The following is a 12,041-nucleotide window of genomic DNA, read 5'->3' as shown; positions in this document are numbered from 1 at the left end:
GATGTGTGAGGCGGGCGAAATACCCTCAGACTTCAAGAAGAATATAATAATTCCAATCCCAAAGAAAGCAGGTGTTGACAGATGTGAAAATTACCGAACACTCAGTTTAATAAGCCACAGCTGCAAAATACTAACGCGAATTCTTCACAGACTGGAAAAACTAGTAGAAGCCGACTTTGGGAAAGATCAGTTTGGATTCCGTAGAAATATTGGAACACGTGAGGCAATACTGACTGTACGACTTATCTTAGAAGAAAGATTAAGGAAAGGCAAACCTACGTTTCTAGCATTTGTAGACTTAGAGAAAGCTTTTGACAATGGTGACAGGAATACTCTCTTTTAGATTCTAAAGGTGGCAGGGGTAAAATACAGGGAGCGAAAGGCTATTTACAATTTGTACAGAAACCAGATGGCAGTTATAAGAGTCGAGAGAGACAGCGTATCTTGTCGTCCCTTTAGATCATTTTGTTATATTTCTTTGCCCTCGAAACTTACACAGAGAAATTATTATAATACGGTTAACCTCCCCACACGAAATAATTTAAATATTATTATTTGGTTAATGATTCTAATTTTTGTGTAACCTCACAAAAAAACTAAATAATAATAATATGATTCTATTTTTTTGTGTAACCTCTGAACAAAATTGGTTCCCATTTAACGTACCCACAAAATTCTTTTCTCATTTAATATAAGCTCGAAACAGAAAAATTTCTAAACCTCGTAATAAAAAATAAATTCAGTAACCTGGTAAAATTTGGACGACAGCAGTGCTGCGTCATGGCCCTGTAAGATCATTCTGAATAAAAAGCAAAAATTCTCACCTCGATAAAGTCGGCAACTATCTACTCTTACAATAGCTCTTTTCCGGCACAGCTCTGTGCAATGCTGGCCTATACATCTGTTATTTATGAAAGGAAGCAAATGATTTTTCTTTTGCAACAATCGGAATGATCATGCATTAAAAAGAATATTAAATTCTTTAAATTGAAATGAATGCTTGTTAGAAATTAGACAAAGATTTTTATTAGGACATTTTTAAAAGATTTACATGTGGGTTTACATAATGTTACTAGATATGCGCGAGGCTGCTTTTTTACCTTGTACAATAATACTCAGGCACCGGCATCGCTGCACCGCGACCGGCCCAGCCAACATGATACACCAGACAGGACTGACAAGCGTAGACAGGCGACTGCTCGCTAGCAACAACTTACTGCTACTGCTACACAGTTCGTACTGCAGTCAACACTGCTCTTTGGTCTCAGATTCTCTTATAGCTTACATATCGCAGGCAGCATGTACCTCTTACATAACCCTCCACTGGGGGGGGGGGGGGGGGGGGGGGGCAAAAATTTGGCAGCGATGGTGAGTCAATTGGACTTGCCATGAGCAACAAATTTTTCTGAAATCTACTTAATTAACTAAGTTGACAGTCACAGAGTATATACATATATATAAGTACAGAACATAAAATGAAATAGAGTGCAGATGCACTGAGTACAGAACATATCAAGAAATCACAAAATATATACGCAATTTTTCTTAATTAAATAAGTTTACAGTCACAAAGTATATACATATATATATAAGTGCATAACATGAAATGAAATATAGTCCACATGCACTGAGTACAGAGCATATCAAGCAATGACAAAATGAATACGCGATGAGTACAAATCATGTTAACAAATGACATAAAGGGCATACACACTGTAGTATTTTTTTGTTACCATTTTACTACAACTAGGATAGGAAACGGAAGGATTGCATCATGGTTGTAGCACATTAGGTTGCACGTAGCTGCACTGAAAGTCCATATCTTTCTACAGAAGCACAACACCAAGTGAGACAATCTGAAGTTCTCCTCCCTGAAGTATTAATCAGTGTAGCCAACACACTGAAATGTCGTATTAATATTCCACGTTATCATTTTGGTAGTACATTAGGTACACCAAACAGTGGAACCATAGTAACATCTCCATTGTTCAAGGTGGTGGACACCATGATGTGTCAACACCACACTCATTCACCAACGTAGAATTAGTGCAGAAACCAAATATAGTGCTCCATGATCATAACGATAGACGGGACAAACGTATATTGCAGTAATTTCTGGTAATTAGGTCAGAAGGTGAAGGACATTAAGTCTCATGCTAGTCATCATTGACAATTACACTAGTCTATCAACCGATTTGACTAATTGTTGGCACTCATTGCCTAGTTACTGAACACTTCTGTACTATGTATGAAATATTACAGAATAATGTTCATAAATCATCTGATTACAGTGAACATTGGCACTCATTGGCCAGTTACAAACCATTTTTATACATTATTTAAAAGTGATCATTCAAAGCAAGAGTTAATTAATGGCATACCATTTACATAATTCATCTAGTTATAGTAATCATTAGCATTCATTGGCCAGTTACAAACCATCAGAAGTCATCATTCAAAACAGGAGCTAATGAATGGCATAGTATTAACATAATTCACCTAGTTATAGTAATCATTGGCACTCATTGGCCAGTTACAAACCACCAGAAGACATCATTCAAAACAGGAGCTAATGAATGTGGCATCAAGCTACTGGTATTCATATATAATAGCATTTAGGTGACATAATACAAAATTAAAATAAGAAACAGGGCATTCATTGGTCTGTTACTAAATATATAGCAAGTATTGAATAGCACAAAACATTTTTCATCATTCAAGTGACATACAACATATTTAAAATAATTATTGGCACTCATTGGCCAGTTAACAAGTATTCTTATATTTTTATAAAACCTTATTCAGTATTATTCAGAAGTTATCATTAAAAATGAGAGTTAATTATTGGCATAGCATTTATAGAGTATAACAAAAATATTATTTACAGAAATTATTGGCATAGTATTTATGCATCATTACAAAGCATCATTCAGTATTACTTAGAACTCATCATTCAAGTGACATAGGACATATTGAAAATGTAACACACACTGTCTATTACTCAAGGTCTGTGATTAGAAAACATCATTAAGTATTACTCAGAACCGATCATTCCAGTAAATTGAAAATGTAACATACTGTAACTATTATTCAAGGTCTGTGATTAGAAAACATCATTCAGTATTACTCAGAATTCATCATTCAAGTGCTAGCAATGCATTGTGTTGGGATCAATAATTAATTGTTGGGGCATGAAAATATTTGCTTTTGACTTATTGCTGCAAATGAGGATAGGTAACGTCATTCGTCATGAGTCAGTTGTAGCAAGGTTATGAAACAAGTAGAGTATATGTGATCACATTCATGAATGACACACACAAATGGGTAAAAAAAATGCAAGTACTAGAACAGGTTTAATGATTAACTGCTTATGGCATATTAATTTTGTGAATAGCTTCTCCTAGAAAAAATACAAAATGGATTATTATGCTGAAAGAAGAAACGCATATTATGCTGAAAAGTAGTGAACTTCGAATTAACAGGTAATGAAATGTGTTCTCAATATATATGTACTCTAGCTGTCCTTTCCAAAACCTTCAGTCATTATACCATGCGACATAAGACATACTGTCAAAACGAACTGCAACAAATACTTAAATAACTACATAGCATTTCTTAACTAACAGTAAATATATAAACTTCATCATTTTTCTCATCTGCAAAGAAAAACTTAAAAGTGGTGCGTTTAGTGGCCATATAAAATTTATCACTATCATCACCTGTAAACAAAAACTTCATTATTCCTATCACCATAACTTCATTATTATCATCACCTGCAAAGAAAAACTTCATTATTCATATTACCATATTCTTCATCACTATTCATCATCATTCATTATCATCTGCAAAAAGACACTTCATTATTCATTATTCATATTACCATTTACTTCATATAACTATTCACAGTATAGAGTTTCTTATTTCTAGCATATTTCATCACTAAAACTAAGATGTGTAGTTCTGTCTGACAGCCTGCATCAATCGCCTCGTATTCTGAAAGAAAAAATTAGTTAAGACTGCTATCATACGATGTGTATAGTATATTCATGTTAATGTTTGTTAATTCTGATCCATTTACTCTTCGTGACGAGGTATTGCATCTTCTTTCATTCATTCCGAAGGTGAAATTCCCATTTCATAGTAATCCACTGTGGTTTGTTTCATTTATTTCTTTTACACGTTACTGCTTTCTGAAAATGATGAACAATGATTAATGTCTTGCATTTAAATCATATACCCATTAAATAAAAACTGGTTTCTAGTGATATAATTAAGCATACAGCATAGCATGACGGAAAACGTAATATGTCAAAAACACAGACAGTGTGCAGGTGCAAAAATGAACACAGAGTATTATAATGTAGTAGCAAAAATAAGTGTAAAATAGTCACGATGTTGAGATATCATAAGGCAAAAATGTCAAAGTCAACAGGGTGTTTGCTATATCTTAAAGATTTCATAGTGCATACAAAGCAACAGGAAAACAATCATACATACATACAAAAATGGAAAATGTGCACGGTCTGATATATAATGACAAGAAATGATTTTCTTTGTGTTCAGCTTGTATGTTGTGTAGTTGATAGAGACGAGAGTTGAAGACTTTAATGGAGAGAGAATAATGACTGAAGGTTTTGGAAAGGACAGCTAGAGTACATATATATTGAGAACACATTTCATTACCTGTTAATTCGAAGTTCACTACTTTTCAGCATAATATGCGTTTCTTCTTTCAGCATAATAATCCATTTTGTATTTTTTCTAGGAGAAGCTATTCACGAAATTAATATGCTATAAGCAGTTAATCATTAAACCTGTTCTAGTACTTGCATTTTTTTTACCCATTTGTGTGTGTCATTCATGAATGTGATCACATGTACTATACTTGTTTCATAACCTTGCTACAACTGACTCATGACGAATGACGTTACCTATCCTCATTTGCAGCAATAAGTCAAAAGCAAATATTTTCATGCCCCAACAATTAATTATTGATCCCAACACAATGCATTGCTAGCACTTGAATGATGAATTCTGAGTAATACTGAATGATGTTTTCTAATCACAGACCTTGAATAATAGTTACAGTATGTTACATTTTCAATTTACTGGAATGATCAGTTCTGAGTAATACTTAATGATGTTTTCTAATCACAGACCTTGAGTAATAGACAGCGTGTGTTACATTTTCAATATGTCACTAGATAGAATTGCATAATTGTTCATAAAATATGTAAGTTTATCTGGAAAAATGTGCACGGTCTTATGTGTAACGACAAGAAAAGGGACCTGCTAACCTTACCTTGCTGGGCACTTGCCAAGAAAAAATATAATAATAATCAGTAAGTAATCACATAGATATAATTGCATAAGTGGTCATAAAATGTGTAGGTTTATCTGGATAAATGTGCACGGTCTGATGTGTAACGACAAGAAAAGCGACCTGCTAATCTTACCTTGCCGGGCACTTGCCAAGAAAAAATACGAGAATCATCAATAAGTGTTCATATAAATATAATTGTATAAGTGGTCATATAAAAATCAGGAAATGGCATTACAATGTGATAAATCATAAAGTATGTTCATTCAATAAAGAGTTTAATATTGGAGACATGGTGATTGCCTTTACTTTTTCTGGTTCTCCGAGTTTCGACGTGTACTACATTGGGGTGAGGAATGCTGCGAATTCTATATGGACCTGCGTATAGAAGCTCAAATTTACTACGTCTACTCTTTCCTCTGTTAGATAAATAGTGTGTACGCACTAATATCTTCTGTCCAATGTCAAAGTCACGGCGTGTACAAACCTGTTTTTGCTGTCTTCTCCAGCGCTCTGCGGCACGTTTGATGTTGTTCAGCGCAATGTCAATTATTTCATGGTGTCGTAGTCGACGAGATGTAGGAAAGGATACTAATTCTTTAATTTTGTTAGGTGGTTCAACATTTTTCAGTATAACAGTCGGAGATAGCATAGTAGATTCATTTGGTATGGAATGAATTACATCCTGGAATGAGAGTATTTGTGTGTCCCAATCAATATGTCTTTTATGGCAGTATGTTCTACACAGTTTACCAATTTCTTTCATTAATCGTTCACAAGGGTTCGAAGAAGCATGATACTTGGATATATAGATCGGAGAAATGTTTCTTGTTCGTAACATACGTGTCCATATAACAGATCGAAATTGTGGTCCACTGTCGGAAATTATTTTCAATACATGCCCTACATGAAATAAAAAATGTTTTACAAATGCTTTAGAAACAGATTTAGCAGTAGCTTTGCGTAACGGAGTGAAGGTAGCAAATTGTGAAGTGAGTTCAACAGCGACAAAGATGTAGCAAAAACCTCTATTAGTTCTGGGAATCGGACCAAAAATGTCTTCAGCGGCCATGTGTCTCAATTTAACAGGTACAATGGGATGTAACGGAGGAATATGTGAAGTCGTGTCTGACTTAGCTTTCTGGCAGATTTTACATGACGCTAAAACTCGTCGAATAAGTTTCTCCATGTTGTTAAAATAACAGTTCTGTCTCAGTATTAGAAAACATTTTCTGGCTCCATAATGTGCGTAACTTAAATGAGTATACCAAATTAATTTGTTAACAAGCTCATCAGGAATGCGTAGTAACCAGTTGTTGCTGTCAGGGTGAGAGCGGCGAAACAGAATATTATTGCGTACAGTGTAATGGTTTCTAATGGTAACATTATTCCTATCTTGCCAAACGTGTTTTATTTCTTTCCATACGTTGTCTTTACTCTGCTCTTGTGTTATGTCTCCTAATGACGACGAAATGAAATTTTCAAATGAAACTTGTTGAATATACATGACGCTGAAATTTGCTTTGCAGAAGTTGGTTGCGATGTCTTGCTGATTGTTGCTGAGAGAACGGGATAGAGCGTCTGCTACAATATTTTGTGTATCGAGAATGTGAACAATTGTAAAATTAAATTCTTGTAAATAAAGTTTCCATCTGCTTAATCTGTCGTGTGTAAATTTAGCGGAATGTAAAAACTGTATAGCTCTATGATCTGTGTAAACGGTAGTGTGTCTTCCATAAAGAAAATGCCTAATTCTCGTAAATGCCCATACAACATATAATGTTTCAAGTTCTGTAACAGAATAATTGCGTTCAGCAGGTAACAGAATGCGACTCGAAAAGGCGATGTTTTTAATTACTGTGGAACCATCTTCTTCAATTTCCTGAAAAATGTGTACGCCTAAAGCGGTGTCAGAACTGTCGGTAGCAATGGAAAAATTTCTAGTAAGATCTGGATGTGATAAAAGTGGTGCATTCAACAAAGCTTCTTTCAGATTCACAAATTCAGAATGTGCTTGGCTATCACAGGACCAAATAGTGTTTTTACCCGTCAATTGACATAATGTAGGGGTGTCTAAAGCAGAGTAATGAATAAATTTACGAAAAAAGTTAATTAATCCCAAAAAGCTGCGTAGTTGTTTCTTCGTCATAGGAACAGTAATGTCACGTAAAGCTTGAAGTTTTTCCGGGTCAGGCGCAATGCCTTCTGCTGAAATTACATGTCCAAGAAATTTTATAGAAGTTTTGCCAAAGTGCGATTTGCTAAGATTAACTGTGAGTTCTTGTACACGAAAAGTTCGTAGCAGTTGTTCAAGAATCAGATTGTGTTCAGACCAGTTAGCTTCTGCAATAAGAATGTCGTCTACATACGTTGTGATTCTGTCCTTTAATTCAAAAGTGTGTATCGGATGTCGTCAAAACTAATAACATTTTCGTGAACAAGATTCTGTGTGTCAAAAGTATTGCTTGCGTTGCTAGAAGATGCAACATGTACTGTATCTAGTCAAATTCTTTCTGACGTGCTATTATTTGCGGGAGGATGCTGTGGCATTTCGACTATTTGTACTGTTCTGTTATTTCTTCCTGACGTATTACGTTCGGGATGAAAACTACTGTCTGGTTCATTCATGATAATCTGTTGTTGCGGATGATTCTGCTGCTGGTAAGACCGACTGTTATTAAACGTACGCTGAAAATTGTGACCATTATTTTTACGTCTGTCATGATAGTCATTGCTATATAGCGCATTGTGATAGGAATTGAAATGATGTGTTTTCTGTACGTACTGGTTTCCTTGTTGCGGTGCGTTACTATTTGGTGGAGCCAATGCTAAACGTGCAGGCGGCGAAACATTAAAGCTTGGTTGACCTTGCAGACTGCATTGTTGGTTAGATATGTTAACCGGCTGGTTTTGATGCTGTTGTTGAGAAAAACTTCTATTGTTACCAAAATGCGGTTCCTGTTGCTGATGATTTTGATGATACTGATAATTAAAATTTTGTCTGTTATTAAAGTTCTGGTGGTTGTCATTTCGCGAGTGTCTAATGAAAATTATCACTTTCGGTAAAACTTGTCTTTTCAGGTTTCTTTACTCATTCTTAATCCCAGATAGACCGATAGTTCAAGAGCTGTTTTGATAGATATAAAGGATAGTAGAAGAGAAGGCAGCAGTGCAGAAAACTAAAGATGAAATAGCACTACTACGGCTTGGGGCCCTGTGCACGCTACGGCACATATTCATCAAAGTGTAATGAATCCCCTGAGGTCAATTACGCGCTACAATTAAATTTTAGTTTCTGCGTTACAGGCAATGGCGGTGAAAATTCAAAAACAAATTGTCGTATCCAGTCCAATGCTAGTTTCTGCATTACAGGCCAAGCTGATGAAAATACAAAAGCAAATTGTCGTATCCAGTCCAAAGCGTGAATCTGTGTTCTGTCATTATTAAGTATCTTAAATTTTTTCACGGATAAAAATTGCTTATAATCAACGTTATCGTCTCTGTACGTCAGAACAGGTTCAGGATTGTATGAGAATCTATTTGTCTGTGACTGTTCCGAATCTAACTCACGTACTCTCTGTAAATTACCTAAATTATACTGGCTGTGTGAGTCTGACAAATGTTCGCAAAGTGGCGTATGCAGTGATGTACTAAAGGCTGAAACATTTTTCATTTCTGTCACTTCTTGCTGTAAAGCTGACAATTTTCTACGTAATGTATTATTGGACGAACCTATCTCACTCATTGGGGGCCAATTCATCATATTTTTCAGTCAGTGCTTTTACCTGAACATCGTTTTTATTATCACAAGCATTAATTTGTTTTTGTATTTTAGGTGTGGTTTCGTTTAATTTTTTAACGTCTGCTTTGATGGCATCGGGATCCTGTATTAGTTCTAATTGTTCAAGTCTGTCGGTCATTGTCTGAACGTCTACTATGTGTGTGTCTGTTTTTGTTTTAAGATCAGAGATTTCATCGTGTAATTCGGTGTTCAACTGTTTCATAGCATTAATTTCGTCTGATACTGTAGCAATATTGTTGTCTACGTATGTTTTTTCTTTCGTAAACAATTTACGTTTATCTTCCTGTCCCTGTGCAGTAATTGTTTCCATGACTTGTCGCTTTACTTTATTCTGTTCCTGTATAAATTTACGGTAACGCGTTTCACTGTTTTGTAGGTGGTGATTAAAACATTCATCAATTTGGCTATTCTGTTGGTCAAATTTCGCGTCTACTTTCGCATCCAGTGTACGTGAAAGTTCTGCTGACATTGATTTAAACTCGTCGCGTAACTGTGTTGCGTTTTCAGAGCATTGTTTAGCGACTGCACTAATTTCATCTCTAAGTATTTTAGTTGTGGATGCATGTGTATTACTTAATTCGTGTGCCATAGATCTAATTTCTTCACTACTGTTCCTAGCACAAGTCTTAATTTCCTCACGTAATTGTTCTTTAGTATCATGACATTGCACGGAAACGGCTGTAATCTGTTCACTAAGCTGTTTGGAATTGTTGTCTAATTTTTCATTGAGTTGTTTGTAATTTTCATTAAGTTGTTTGAAGTTGTTATCTTGTCTTTCATTCTGTTGTTTGGAATTGTTGTCTATTTTTTCATTAAGTTGTAGCAATACTGCCGTAATTTGATCCAAGCCAAAATTAGCGACTCTTTTCTCTGAGCTATGTGGTGGTGTATCTGAATTTGTCACGTTTTGTGTAACCATTTGGTCATTTTCTGATTCTTGAAAAGGTTCGCCAATTGGATGTGCACTGTTGGTCACTACCTCGGAATCAAATAAATCATTGTATCAGAACGTGCCGCGTGATCAATTGTTACATTTACTCTGGACATAATTGCATTTGTTCGCTCATCATTAGCATTAAAATCATTACTAGTGATCGGTATACACTGATTGTCTGTAAATGGAGGATTATCGCCATTACACTGGGTGTCGCAAGTATTATCGGTCAAATTAATCGAGTCGGCAATTTCACTCATTGCACATCGCGATGTACTGTTAAGAGTTTTTCGCGGCATTTTTTCACAAATCAAAATTAAGCTCAAATCAAACAAAGACAAAGCGAAATGAAACAAACAATTACAACAAAGAGCAATAAATTGCCGATGATCTGTGAAAGAAAGAGTGACAAATTAGTAAATGCGTTGCGCCAGATGCCAACTACATTTAAGTAAATAAGAGCAGATATATGACTACTTCTCAGAAATTCACAAAGGAAATCCGATCCTAGCCGGTTGTCGTCAAGTGTAACCTCCCCACACGAAATAATTTAGATATTATTATTTGGTTAATGATTCTAATTTTTGTGTAACCTCACAAAAAAACTAAATTAATAATAATAATAATAAGGTTCTATTTTTTGTGTAACCTCTGAACAAAATTGGTTCCCATTTAATGTACCCACAAAATTCTTTTCCCATTTAATATAAGCTCGAAACAGAAAAATTCCTAAACCTCGTAATAAAAAATAAATTCAGTAACCTGGTAAAATTTGGACGACAGCAGTGCTGCGTCATGGCCCTGTAAGATCATTCTGAATAAAAAGCAAAAATTCTCACCTCGATAAAGTCGGCAACTATCTACTCTTACAATAGCTCTTTCCGGCACAGCTCTGTGCAATGCTGTCCTATGCATCTGTTATTTATGAAAGGAAGCAAATGATTTCTCTTTTGCAACAATCGGAATGATCATGCATTAAAAAAAATATTAAATTCTTTAAATTGAAATGAATGCTTGTTAGAAATTAGACAAAGATTATTATTAGAACATTTTTAAAAGATTTACATGTGAGTTTACATAATGTTACTAGATATGAGCGAGGCTACTTTTTTAACTTATACAATAATACTCAGGCTTCGGCATCGCTGCACCGCGACCGGCCCAGCCAACATTATACACCAGACAGGACTGACAAGCGCAGACAGGCGACTGCTCGCTAGCAACAACTTACTGCTACTGCTACACAGTTCGTACTGCAGTCAACACTCTGCTCTTTGGTCTCAGATTCTCTTATAGCTTACATATCGCAGGCAGCACGTACCTCTTACAACGGGTACATGAGAAAAATGTATATTATTCAATTTTAAAATGTCTCTTTTTTATAAATACTGTTTTTAAGTCTTTTCGTATTATTTCACTGGGGACGCTATAGAGCCTATATTAACCTTATTGCAGACCGCACTGCAGGTGACATGGAGTTTGTAGTAATAAAGTAGAAAACTCTTTTTGTTTTTTTTTTCTCTTATGTTACGGTTTTGCCTGACAGTTACGTGGGAGAACCCATGACGTTGAGGTAACTGCTGTCATAATGATTTTTTAGGCGAGTTGTATGTACAAAATGCAATGGAAACAGACTCCAGGAATCTACTCTTGGTGGCATCGTTTACTTATAGAGCAGATGTGTTTATTCACATAATATTTATTAGTTCATTTCACGACAACCGTTCTTCCTTGACCACGGCTGCTAATATTTACATTTGTTAGTAAACAAATAGTATGGAACTTCGTGTTTCATTAACCTAGACAAATAAGCCGCTTCCAAACTTCGGTGTATTATGAACATTAGAGACCGTCATTGCTGCACTGATCTCGTAATGTCTTTTGGACTTAGTGAATCTGAAAAGAAACACAGTGGAACGTATGGTGAAATTGTTTTTATGCTATTAATCGAAATGATTATTACATGCCTGTCGCCAAACTCCATC

This window comes from Schistocerca americana, chromosome 2, assembly GCF_021461395.2.
Source record: "Schistocerca americana isolate TAMUIC-IGC-003095 chromosome 2, iqSchAmer2.1, whole genome shotgun sequence".
NCBI classification, from domain to species: Eukaryota; Metazoa; Arthropoda; class Insecta; order Orthoptera; family Acrididae; genus Schistocerca; species Schistocerca americana.
Note: the sequence above shows the minus strand (reverse complement) of the source record.